Raw genomic sequence first — 13,313 nt, forward strand, 5'->3', positions numbered from 1 at the left:
TTGGAAACAGAAAAATTTTAATGCATTAGCTTTAATTTCTGGTGTAAGTGTTAAATATGCTACAAAAATTTAACAAAGAAAAAATTTATGTGATGGGTTTCTCACTTGGTGGGACCTGTGCTAAACCTGCCGTTGCTTTTATTTTCCTTATCTTGTATCTCGTAGTTATATTTTACTTCCTTATTGAAAACAGTTTTAATAGACAGAAGTACCCAGTGGAAAGAGAAGTTAAGAGTTAATTATAAAACATGTGGCATGGCAACTGGGATGGATTTAAGGTTGTAATGGTTATTTAAATTCAATTTTCTCAGTGAAATGTTTTCATACAAATGGAAGAAAGTCCACCTCTAGTTAACTTTATATAAATAGAGCTTGATTAATGTAACCCTGCATTTAAAAAATCACAAACTGTAGGTGTTCTTTTTGTGAAATTGTAAAATAATTGGTATATTCTTGCACATGAATTTACTTTTTTAGGTGGTAAATCTTTACACCCTAAAGGAAGTCCTGTTCTATTTAGAAACCCCTTTGGTTGCTGTGGCAGGTGAAGGGCTCATCCTGAGAGGTGGGGCTAGTGATCAAGGTGTCGTTTGGGGCTTCCCCGGTGGCGCAGCGGTTGAGCGCTGGGTTGCGAAGCTGCCCACAGCCTCTGCAGCGCCAGTTCGATCCCCGGCTGCTCTCCGGCCACCGGAGGAGGGTCCCGCATGGCGCGCAGACCTCTCCTGCCGCCCGCTGCTCCCCTCAGCAGTGTACCTCGGTCCCTCTGCCTGCTCTGCTCCCCGCTCTGGCTCTGGTGAATTCTCTCACCCTTCTGCACTTCTGACTGTACCCAGTGCTTGTATAAACAAATTAAAATATATATATATATAAAGGTGTCATTTGATGGTGGGACTCTCACCAGGTGGTTTTTTTTTTTTTCATTTATTCATTTATTTATTCATTCATTTATTTATTTATTTATTTATACAAGCACTGGGTACAGTCAGAAGTGCAGGAGGGTGAGAGAATTCACCAGAGCCAGAGTGGGGAGCAGAGCAGGCAGAGTGACGAAGTACACTGCTGAGGAGAGCAGCGGGCGGCAGGAGAGGTCTGCGCGCCATGTGGGACCCTCCTCCGGTGGCCGGGGAACAGCCGGAGATCGAACCGGCGCTGCAGAGGCTGCGGGCAGCTTCGCAACCCAGCGCTCAACCGCTGCGCCACCAGGGAGGCCCACCAGGTGGTTCTTAATACCGTGGAGTCCAGGTCTGGCAGAGGTAACCAGCATCATTCTTGCCCCTGGGATACATTTGGCAAGCCTCAAACTAGGTAAGGGGAGGAAAGGAAATGACGGGTGAAGGAGAGTAGAACAAGAGGGGAAGAAAGGATGAGAAGACTGGAGAGAGGGGAGGGGGAAAGAACTTCCAGTGCTGCAGAAAAACAGTTGCAAGAGGTCGCCCCACTACTTCGCCAGGTCTATTTCATTGCACATTGGCATGCAGCCTCACCTGAGCTACTAAGAGGTCATCTCTTTTAGATGTTTCAGAAAGCAATTCCAAAAGCTCTTGTAGTCACGTCTACAATTTAACAGTGATCATACCAGCACATTCTTCCTCCTGCTTAAGTCCCTAGATCTGTGGTTGAAACCACCTTTTAGACGCCATCTTCTCTGTTCACGGTAGAGTTGGAGAACACCTAGCTGTCATTCTCCTCGGAATGCCTTGCACGCAGAATGGATATTAGTTGTAATCCATCATAACCTCCATCTGGACATGCACTGTGGATTTTTCCCAACCTGTTCACAGATATTTTTAATATGTTCCATCAATTGTCACTGCCATCTCCAGAGTCCCTTCTTGCCATGTTTTGCTTTGCTCTTTATGCTTCAGCAACATCAAACTGATTTTAAGTCCTGCCCATTCCAAGCCACTCTTTGGCTCTGTGTCTTTCTTGATTTAGCCTGTTTCCTCTCTTTGGCGTGCTCTTCCCATTTCTTCATGTAAAGGGAGTTTGCACATTCCTAGGATGCAGCGTGACTGCTACCTCCTCCAGGAAACTTTCCTGGATCCTTTTCCCTCAGCCGACTCCCGTGCCCTTCCTTGGAGCTCCTGTTATACTTGTGACAGCCTGCAGCTGTTTCATATGGCCCAGAATGCCTGGCATTCTGGGTTCAGGCTCCGATGGACCTCTTAGCCAGGCACCCGTGTGCAGGGTGCAATCTGTACAACCGTACAGAGTGGCCCTGTTTTTTGTTTTTTGGCACATAGTAGGCATTCAGCAAATGTTGAATGAATTATCTTTAGAGTTGTCCAGAACCATTTCATAATGATTCTGGAAGTTTAAGATGCCACTGTTTAAGAGGACTTAAATGGTTTAAGTTTAACTGGACAAACCGGTCTGTGCTGGTTAGGGTTCTATTAGGCAGGGTCTGATCAGTAATGGGGGCACACTAGGTTTAAGGACCACTTTTGTTTGTTCTTTTAAGGCAATACCTACCACTCTGAAGCCAAGAATCTGCATAGCACTCTGAAGCCAAGAATCTGCATAGCCCCAGCCTTCTCCTGTGAATGCCCACTAGCCACCACCTTTATCTCCAGCTGTGCAATCTGCTTTTCCTGCTAGTGTGGAAAAGCATCTTTACTTATTTCTGGCCCCTCCTTCCCCCATTCCCAATTTATCAAGGCCTCTTTGTCCTCAGATCCCTTGTGCCATGGTATTGGTGTCATCGCCAGGAACTGCAAGCCACTCTGCCCTGGGTCTGGGCCACTAATTGATCACAAGGTTCTAAATGAAGCCCTGAGCACTGTGGGATGGTGTACATCACAGGGTTATTTGTTTATTTTTATTTCTGGATTTTGTTTGTTGGTTTGATCCTTGGACCAGTATCAGGCTACCCCAGAGAGCTGTGGGACAGCTGCCAGGGCTGCTGTTACCTGTGCTCTTTGCCCATTGTTTTGCTGATTACCCACAAGATATCTGGGCCTCAGCACCCAGGGCCTCTGAGCAGCCTACTCGCACAGTTTGGATTCTTGGATGCAGCTTGTTGGGAGCTTCCTCTGCACTGGAGCAGGGCTCTAAAACCATACAGAAACCATTTCCTTCCTACCCAAGCTACTGGTACCATCTGCTCGCCCCCCGCTTTTTCCTAGTCACACTGGTATTACCCTGGGTTTTAGCCAGCTTGATAAATAGAGGAAGTTGGATCCATTTCCAGTCTTCCTGATGTCATGATTTGGGGCAGTCTGCAACTGTGGGAGGTTTCAGTTAATCCCAGCAATTGGTGAGTTTGCTGTTCTTCTCTGAGAAGCTTCTCTGTTCCGTGCCATGTCTTACATAAGTCGATATGGTTCCTTTTGTGACTTGCCCTTTCCTTTCAATGATGTAAGCGATCCAAACATTGGCAGTCACTGTGTTTTGTTACTGGAGTGCTGGTGCTGAGAGAATCCTGATTCCTCTTTAGTTTTCTAGGAGATAAAGGATAGTGGGTGTGTGGCGGTCACAGGGTCAAGGAGGGATCTGAATACTGAAGGAGATGCAGTGCTTAAGTTTAGGCCTCTGTCCATCAGGCGTTTGCACATCATTGCTTTAACTTGCTCAAATGAGTTCCTGCTCCCCTGCTGAGAAGTTGGCTTCTTGGCTTCCAGACCAGAAGTCTTAGTGTTCTCAATGGGGAGTTTCTAATTGGGTTAGAGCAGAGCTGGGGAGATGAGTTCAGCTGAGCTAGTGATAGCATTGCCTCCCAGTTAGACTCCCTCTGAGCTTGATTTAAGAGCTCTGTTTGGAGAACCCGGATGCCTCGCCCCACCTTCTATTCTGCTTTTCTTTGCTAGAAGAAATATATTTACTGTAATTGTGTAAGTGGTACATGAATACACATCTCTGTTCTATGGAGTAAAATTTGGCTTCATCCTATCACCCTCTTTTCCCTCCTGTCCATGGAGGCTTGGTGGGTTTCCTTCCAGGCTTTTTTTTGTATACATTTATACTCCTCACTGTATATATAAGCATACATACAATATATGTGTAACTTTGCCTGTTTCTTAATATGTCCTAGTATATAAACTGTTAAGAAACTTGATTATTTTCACCTGATACATATATATCATTTCCATTTTTAAGCATTGCGTTATAGCCCATAATATTAAATATTCATTTTCTGATGGATAATGAGGCTCCCCTCCCCTCAAGCCGAAAGTGTATATTTTCATGTACATACATTAATATTTCTGTAGGATAATCTCTGGAATTAGAATTTCTGGATCTAAAGCTATACACATTTAAAATTTCAAAACAGGGCCTCCCTGGTGGCCTAGGGGTTAAGTCTCAGTGCTATCACGCTATCATGGCTGCAGCCTGAGTTCCATCCCCAGCCAGGGAGCTGACACACATATGGCACAATAGACCTCTCCTGTCTCGTGCACTGTTCCCCTCAGCAGTGGATTTCAGTAAATCTGCCTGCTGTTCTCCCCACTCTGTCTCTGGTGAGTCCTCTCACCCCCCATCTCTGGCCTACACCCCAGTTCTTATATGCAAAAATAAAAATAAGTAAATAGATAAAATAAAAAAATATATAGTTGATTTCAAAAAAAAATAAAATTTCAAAACATAGGCAAACTATTCTTTCAAGGCTTATGTTTCCACCAAAGGTGTATGTGAGTGTTCACTTCCGCACATGCTCTCTAGCTTTGGATGTTATTGGGTGTTTAAATTTTTTCGTTCAGTGAGCAAAACAAATTTCATTATTCCTTGCCCTATTTTTCTACCTGAAGGTGTTCCAAAGGAGCAAAGAGAGCCTCATGTTGTTTATTAGTAAACTGGATTACCAGGAACCCTAAGAGTGCTTTATTGTGGTTATCAATAAGGTTTTGGAAGAGGCAATGTGCTTGAGTTGTGAAATTTCATCAAAAATCTCTATGTAGGGCCTCCCCTGTGGCGCAGCGGTTGAGCGCTGGGTTGCGAAGCTGCCCGCGGCCTCTGCGGCGCCGGTTCGATCCCCGGCTGCTCCCCGGCCACTGGAGGAGGGTCCCACATGGCGCGCAGACCTCTCCTGCCGCCCGCTGCTCTCCTCAGCAGTGTACTTCGGTCCTTCTGCCTGCTCTGCTCCCCGCTCTGGCTCTGGTGAATTCTCTCACCCTCCCGCGCTTCTGACTGTACCCAGTGCATGTATAAACAAACAAACAAACAAATAAATAAATAAAACATGCCTCTAAAAAAAAAAAAAAAAAAAAAAAAAATCTCTATGTAGTAAATCCTCATTTGCACAAATTTTAAATGAAATTATTTCCATATTCAAGTCACAATCGATTTGTTTCTTTGATTATTTTAATGTTTTTCAGTTGTTAATCCTACATTCATTCCACGTTGAGCGTAGGGACATGTGGTTGTAATTTCTTCATTTTAGAACAGGAAGACAAGCTTGGCCTTCATTTTTCTTCCTTTAAACACTGCTTAATGAAGTTTTTCTGACATATTGGACTTTAATTTTAATAACTACTCCTTTTCACTCCTCTTAAAGGATATTGGGGCCAATAGAAACTCACCATGACTTATTTCTTTTTTTTTTTTTTTTTAAAGTTTTCTCTCTTACATCATGAACACAATTTTTTTTTTTTAAGATTTATTTATTTATTCATACAAGCACTGGGTACAGTCAGAAGTGCGGGAGGGTGAGAGAATTCACCAGAGCCAGAGCGGGGAGCAGAACAGGCAGAGTGACGAAGTACACTGCTGAGAGGAGCAGTGGGCGGCAGGAGAGGTCTGCGCGCCATGTGGGACCCTTGCCCAGTGGCCGGGGATCGAACTGGTGCTTCTGAGGCTGCGTGTAGCTTCACAGCCCAGCGCTCAACTGCTGCGCCACCAGGGGAGGCCCGACTTCTTATTTCTTTGAAATCATATTCTGGATTCCTTCTTGAGCACCGAACATGTCTTAACTGTCTGTTGACTGAACCCAGGAGGTCAGATGGTTCCAAGGTCACCCTGTAGATTGTTTCCTCTTGCACATCTTGATTTGAAAATCGTTGTGTCTATATTTCACACAAGAGAATACCGCTGTGTGAAGTGACTGTCATCTTTGAGTAATTGGTTTTGAAGTAAGGCATGATGGAATGTTCTGAAAGATGCGAGTCAAGTTGTCAACAGTGCTTTCTGCCTTGCGTGTGCACACCATTTCCTTTCCCCAGCATGGTTCTGCCTGCCTCTCACTCATGTTATCGCTTGGGCTTCTGCTTACTCCTTTCCACTCAGAGCCAAACTTAACAATCAACAGAGAGTTACTTACTTAGCTCCTCTATGGAGAAGAATTGTGCCTCTGTGGCTTTGGGGGCACAAGGGACATAGAAGGCCCAGTCCTTGACATTAAGGAGTTTAGACTCTGGGGAAGTTAAGTTACAAAAACATGAAGAATTAGCTAAGAAAGCATGACTTCTAGAAGGGACCACTCCTCCTCAGGCCTGATTTCTTCATTGTCCAGTGCCCCTATGATCCTGTTAATGAAGACTGAGACTGAGCAGTCATCCACTACTAAAATATGAACAATGCAGCCCCAAGCTGGCTTTGGCTTGTCTTACAGTTTATAATAAGTTCCTTACGAGCAGGGTTTGCTTCCTCCGTTTCCTTTGTAATTCTGCTGCCAAGTTCAAGTCTTGGCGTGCAGCAGGGGGTCGCAGTTGCGGGTCTGGCTATAGTAATGAAGCACTGTGGTGCCAAGAAGCCCTGCTTTCCGTTGAGCTAATTTTCTTTTTTTTTTTTCATTTTCAGATTTGCACAGTTTCTCCAACTTCTGAACTTCCTGTCAGGTAAGTGAGGCTATTTCTATGTGATCAAATAATAAACATGCTTGCTTTTCCCTCTTTCTTTCAAATTATTTCCCTTCATTCCAGTCCCTATCCTCATCACTCCTCTATTCTTTTGTTGGTTTGTTTTATTTTTAACTCCTCACTCCTACGCGGTGCCTTACTCAGACATTTTCTTTTCCTTGGGGATTCTTAATAATCCATTTCTCCTTGATAACCCAATTGCTTTGGAATAACTTTTGGTAATGGGTACAGATTTTAACTTATGTGGTGCAGGAAAATCTGGGGAAGGAGAATGACCACTTATATAGAATTCTTTGGGATTTTGTTTACTACTTTCCCCTTTTCTTCTCCCTGTTCTGGATTCCCTATCTTCAGCAGTTCTTACTTTTTTTTTTTTTTTTTTGATTGTTTTGTTTTGTTTTTGTTTTTAAGATTTATTCATCCATGCATACAAGAGCTGGGGCACAGGCTAGAGATGCGGTGGGTGAGAGGACTCACCAGAGACAGACTGGGGAACAGAACAGCAGACCAAATGAAATTCACTGTTGAGGGGAGCAACAGGCGAGACAGGAGAGGTCTGCTGTGCCATGTGGGTTTCTCCCTGGACGGCCGGGGATCGAACTCGTGCTGCAGAGGCTGTGGATTGCTTCACAGTGCGGTGCCCAACCCCCTGCGCCACCAGGGAGGCCAGTTCTTATGTTTTGAAATGGACTGTTGCAGTGTGTTTTCTCTGCAGTTTTGTACACACACAGCTTCCAAAGGCTCCTCCTCATCTGATCTCTTTCTTTTTTTTCTTCAGTTTCATTATTTATTTTTTTATTTTTTAATATTTTATTTTATATAAGTCTTACATCATTTTTCATTTTTGCGCAATTTATGCATTTTCATTTTGGTTATATTCCCCATACAATTGCACTCCCCTTATTTTGACCCTAATCCTTCCTCTCCCTGCACCCCCCATTTGATTTCTGCTCCCACTTGCCTTTTACCTAGCGATTCCAAAGCTACTACTGACATTTACACTTCCTGTTTCCTTTGAGACTCATAATAGTGCTTATTTCTGGGACTTCATTGGTATAAATAATAGAGTTCTTGTAAACAATACAAATATTTATTACAATTAAAATTAATTAAAGTTATCCTATTATAACCTAGATAATAAATAGCACACATAGTTATTGTAAAGACATAAAGATAAAGACATATTATGATAAACAAGACCAAAATAGCTGAGCAGAGTCACATAGTTAGCAAATAGCCACACTAGGACTTGAAGCAGGACTGGCATGGTGTGATGACAAAAGCAAGAAAGGGCACAGAGTATTAGTGGGTGGTTCACTTTCCCTAGTAGCTCACTTTCTTTCAAATATGATCTCCTGATGAAACAAACCATGTGCCTCCGCCACCTCCCTGCCCCCAACTCTGCAGTGTAGAGCAACACCCTGAGGATGCTTTTTTTTTTTTTTTTTTAATAGTATGTTTTTTTTTTTTTTTTTAATAGAGGCATGTTTTTATTTATTTATTTATTTATTCATTTGTTTGTTTTTTTGTTTATACATGCACTGGGTACAGTCAGAAGCGCGGGAGGGTGAGAGAACTCACCAACGCCAGAGCGGGGAGCAGAGCAGGCAGAAGGACCGAAGTACACTGCTGAGGGGAGCAGCGGGCGGCAGGAGAGGTCTGCGCACCATGTGGGACCCTCCTCCAGTGGCTGGGGAGCAGCCGGGGATCGAACCGGCGCTGCAGAGGCTGCTGGCAGCTTCGCAACCCAGCGCTCAACCGCTGCGCCACCGGGGAGGCCCCTGAGGATGCTTTTAAGGAGACTCTCCTATTTCCTCTACATATTGACAGAATTATTGTGCAACAACAAGTGCCGGACCAAATCAATTAAAAAATCTTATTTGAGTGCCTGCTGTGGGTGGAGTTGCATGCTGTGGGGGTTGGGGTGAGGTGGAGCCCAAGTCTCCATAGGAGAGGATACTGTGTTCGGGTGCTTTGTTTTTGTTTTCAGACCAAGTTGAGTCTCATGGACCACAAAGACAAAGTGTCTCTTAAGTTTAAAAAAAGTCACTATTAATTTGGCCACACCAGTGACTAATGAATCTAAGTAGTGGCTTTATGATCCTGAGGGCAGGATGGATATGTGTCCTTTATTGTAGTATCTTGAGTCCCTAGAAGAATACCTTGAATGTAATAGAATCCCAATAAATATTTGTAAACTAGATGAATGGATACAGGAAATAATTCTGTGGAATCTATTTACATTTAGCACGTAATTACTATAAACTTGCCTTCTAATTATACTTGCAATAATTACTAACACTTGCTGACTGTACTAAGACCTTGATTTTATGACTTCATTTCGTCCCAGTAGAAGCGTGGGAGGTAGGCCCTATCATTATTCTCAAATGCAGAGCTTAAGGTGCAGTGAGGTTAAGGAACAGGCAAAGGTTACAATGTAAGTAGCGGAGCTTGGAACAGAAGGCAGATCAGTGGTGTGACCACGCATGCTCTTGAACGCTATGCTCTTCTACTTGTTTGTGTATATTGAAAATACTATGAGCATTGAGGGAGAAGCCTGAAGAGTGAGGGAAGAGAGAAGAAACAGGCTTTCGCTTTGCATCTGGTAATTCAACACACGGGTAATGAGGATGGTAAATGGCGCATGGAGGACAGTAGAGAAATTTAGAGATGAGTGAGGGAGTGGAAAAATTTAACACCTTTCACAAGGTTTTGTGAGTGTATGTTCACTGTAAGTGCATAATTTATTTGTAATGTTACATATCAGATATTGATTAACTTGTTTTATTGAATAAAGCTTTTTTCCTGCATTAGAAAGCACTTAATGCTTATTAAGGAAATGATTTTGCACTGTGAAGACCAAACAAATAGTTTTCCTTCCATTTGCTTCTAGAGATGTGGAAACGTCATATTACAATCATAGTTCACCACTGACAAATGATACACAGGACTGCTGCTTTAGCGTTCATATTTAGCACTTAGCAGTTAACCCAGTTTCTGTCATCTTCAGGACATGGTATTTTGGGGCATACGGGATGCTGTTTCTCTTGCTACAGCATTGCTGACTGTAGTTCTTGGTGACTTTATCTTCAAAAAATTTTGTTGCTGAAATTTGGAATGGTTCCTTTTGTCCTATATTTTTTTTCAAATTACCTCAACTTATAAAAGATTTGAAATTGTTGCCAGACATCTTCATGAGCATTCCAGAGAACTTTGTAAATAGTCTCATTTAATTTATAAAATAGGTAAAAATGTGAGGCCTTTCCTTGGCATCGCAGTTATGCTACACTGGTAAAAATGAGTTATGCTGTCCTCTTTTTCTTTATTCTTTGAGTTCTTGTGAGATTGGAATTCTCATTCTTGAAATATTTGGTAGAATCACCAATGAAAACATCTGAGCCTGGAGTTTTCTTAGTGGGAAAAATTTTGAGACTTTTAATAATTATACATCCATTCAGTTATTATTTCTTGCTGGTAAGATATATATTTTTGTTAGGGATTTGTTCATTTTTATTTAGATTTTTATAAATTATTGAGTAAAGTTGTCCCTAAGATCCTTTTTATCTTTTTTTATATTTATAGCATCTTCAATTATGTTGCTTATTATATTCTTTCTATTGGTTCTTTGCTCACACTTGCTCTGCCTCTCTTTTCTCCTCCCTCCCTCTTTCCTGTCTAACCTGTTTCTTTTTTTTTTTTTTTTTTTTTTTTAAAGATTTATTTATTTATTTATTTATACAAGCACTGGGTACAGTCAGAAACGCGGGAGGATGAGAGAATTCACCAGAGCCAGAGCGGGGAACAGAACAGTCAGAAGGACCAAAGTACACTGCTGAGGGGAGCAGCGGGTGGCAGGAGAGATCTGCACGCCATGTGGGACCCTCCTCCGGTGGCCGGGGAGCAGCCTAGCAGCCGGGGATCCGGGGATCGAACTGGCGCTGCAGAGGCTGCGGGCAGCTTCACAACCCAGCGCTCAACCGCTGCGCCACCGGGGAGGCCCATTAACCTGTTTCTTAATGTTGCCAGAATTTTCTTTCAAAAGAACCCCCTTGGTTTTGTTAATGACCTTTATTTTATATCTTTTCTATATCATTATTTTATACTTTTGTTTTTATTATTTCCCTTTTTCTTGAGTTTATTTTGCTATTCTTCAACCTTTTTGAGGAGTATAACTCATTAATGTACATGTTTTTCTAATATGTACAGTTAAGATCTAAATTTCATTCTAAAGAACTTTCCTCGAGCACATATGTTTTGGTACAGCATTTTTATTATTGATCATGTCTTGTTTTCTCTGAATATTTTCAAGATTTTCTCTTTGTCTTTGGTTTTCTTCACTTTCAATTTCACTATTTTGTATCTAGGTGTAAATCTCTTTAAAGTTTGCCTCGTTAGGCCTATACCTTGGGGCAGAAGTGGCTCCATTTCTTAAATTACCTCCCTGAGTTTGGCTTCACTTTTGGCCTGGTGATTCTTTTCTATCTTGTCAACTCTTTGTTATGTTGAAGAAAATGCTTTTGACATTTTATTCATGATTTTCAGTTGTGTTCAGGAGAAGGTTTGATGTAAATAATCTAGTCCAAATAGTCCTGAAATGCTGAAGAGATGCTATTTTTCTGGGATATCTGCTGTGTCAGTCTTTTAGTAAAGTTTATATTGAAATTTAGTTATGTTTTTACTAATAGTTTCCTGGTTCTTTCCTTGAAGTTGTTAAACTTATAACCAGAGACTTAAAAAACAAACACACCCAACCCTGAGATTCTCTGACTTCTCTGACAATTGAATGATTCAAAACAAATGCTTTCCCACCTTTTAGTCCTTGGTTTGCCCTGAGAACCTCTTCCGTGCCTCCCTTTTTAATTTCCTCTTGTGCTAGTCTTGTTACCCAACACTTAGGACACAGTGTAAATATCTCAAAGATATAAAGTTTCTAAGTGGAATTAGGGGACAATTATACCTGTTGTTACTCAGGTCAAAAATATTGATCATTGCATCATAGCAGTTACGGTGTGGTCAAATAATGCCAGGCAATTATATTAACCAGAGGTAACAGAAAATAATCCACACCCAGACCTGCTCTATAGTGCCATCAAGCTGTTTCTCCCTTTTTAATCTTGTTCTTTAATTATTCTATATCTAGATAAAGCAGAGTCATCATTTATTGCCATTAAAAGTTACACTGATATCCATTTTAGAAAATATGATAATAATAGTATTTAATGAAATTGAAGAGCTCTAGAATGATTGGGATAGGCAGGGTCATGGCATATAGTCATGCAGCTTGTGCACTGTACAAGCATAGGGGTTGCCATTTACACAGCCTCCACAACCAGAAAGCAGAGGCTCTGGACCAAGATGAATTTGGAATCATCTTTAATGAGTGGTTGTCTAGTTTAAGATCTAGATTTATTGTTACAATGCTAGCAAATATATTTCTCTGTAATTGCTGTTAGCTCACTAGCCATCCTTTGAAAATTTGCTAAGAACCAATGACTATTCAAATCATCTTTGCTGATGACCTAGATAGCACTGGGCTAACCCAATTTGCACCAGAAGATGAAGAAGAGTTCTAACTGATAAAGATAACAAAGGCTTCTATGCATGAGGAGTAAGGGTTTCAACATTTAGATTTTCCTCTTTGATCAATGATGCTGGGGACTTCATGACCTTGCAGAATGTTCTCTAGTTTATGCAGAAGGCAATAGGAGCTGCTAGATTATTTCAAATACCTAAAATTCTTCCTCCTATTAGGAAACACATATTCAGCCTTGAAGAAACATAATCCAGGCTTGACAACTGAAAACAGGCTTTTCAGGTGGTGCCAGCCTGTAGTAAATTCTTGATCCGTGTTCTCTTTTCAAGATGATTGATGGGATTGCCATTCATACTGGCCTTTCTTGCCCGTTTAGGAGCTGAGACCAAGCTCTGTTCAGTGAAAAGACATGGTTCATTTTGATCAGCGGCCCAAAAAATCACAGCACATAATAATCATGGTATACCATGGCTAATTTAACTTTGACCATATCTATTTTTAAAAATATTTATTTATTTATGCATACAAGAACTGGGGTACAGGCCAGAGGCATGGGGGGGTGGTGAGAGTATTCACCAGTGACAGAGTGGGGAACAGAACAGGAGGATGTACTGATACACTGCTGAGGGGAGCAGCGGGCGAGCCAGGAGAGCTCTGCTGTGCCATGTGGGTAGCTTCCTGGCAGGGGATCGAACTCGTGCTACAGTGGCTGACGATACTTTATAGGTTGTGTCTTAACCCCTTGCGCCACCAGGGAGGCCCTGACCATATCTTATATACCATTTAGGTCTTGCCCTATGAGCTGGCAAAGCTCAAGAATGAGTTTGCAGAAATTTTGAAGTTGTATAACAGCATTTGGAATTTGTTGATTCATTTAACCTGATGGACTCAAAAACCAGTTTACTTCCACGTAGGCAAATTCTCAGGATGCTGGCACTGCAGCCTGGAACAAGAGTAGGAGTCTCACCAAATAGCCAAATGACCTTGAC

At 42.0% G+C, this 13,313-nt stretch overlaps 1 protein-coding gene and 1 long non-coding RNA gene across 2 annotated transcripts in view; one reads left to right on the top strand and one right to left on the bottom strand.

The window, feature by feature from the left end:
* LOC119246294 (uncharacterized) overlaps positions 1-13,313 on the bottom strand; it is a 175,937-nt gene that overhangs the window by 97,771 nt on the left and 64,853 nt on the right. The window lies entirely within an intron of this gene.
* Positions 1-13,313, top strand: part of ADGRG2 (adhesion G protein-coupled receptor G2) — a 107,945-nt gene that overhangs the window by 33,496 nt on the left and 61,136 nt on the right. The window contains 1 exon segment of the mRNA XM_037512638.2: positions 6,733-6,770. The gene's annotated coding sequence lies outside the window, so the exon portion shown is untranslated.

The sequence above is a fragment of the Talpa occidentalis genome, unplaced genomic scaffold (genome assembly GCF_014898055.3).
Source record: "Talpa occidentalis isolate TD23 unplaced genomic scaffold, MPIMG_talOcc4v2.1 talOcc4.15, whole genome shotgun sequence".
In the NCBI taxonomy this organism is placed as follows: domain Eukaryota; kingdom Metazoa; phylum Chordata; class Mammalia; order Eulipotyphla; family Talpidae; genus Talpa; species Talpa occidentalis.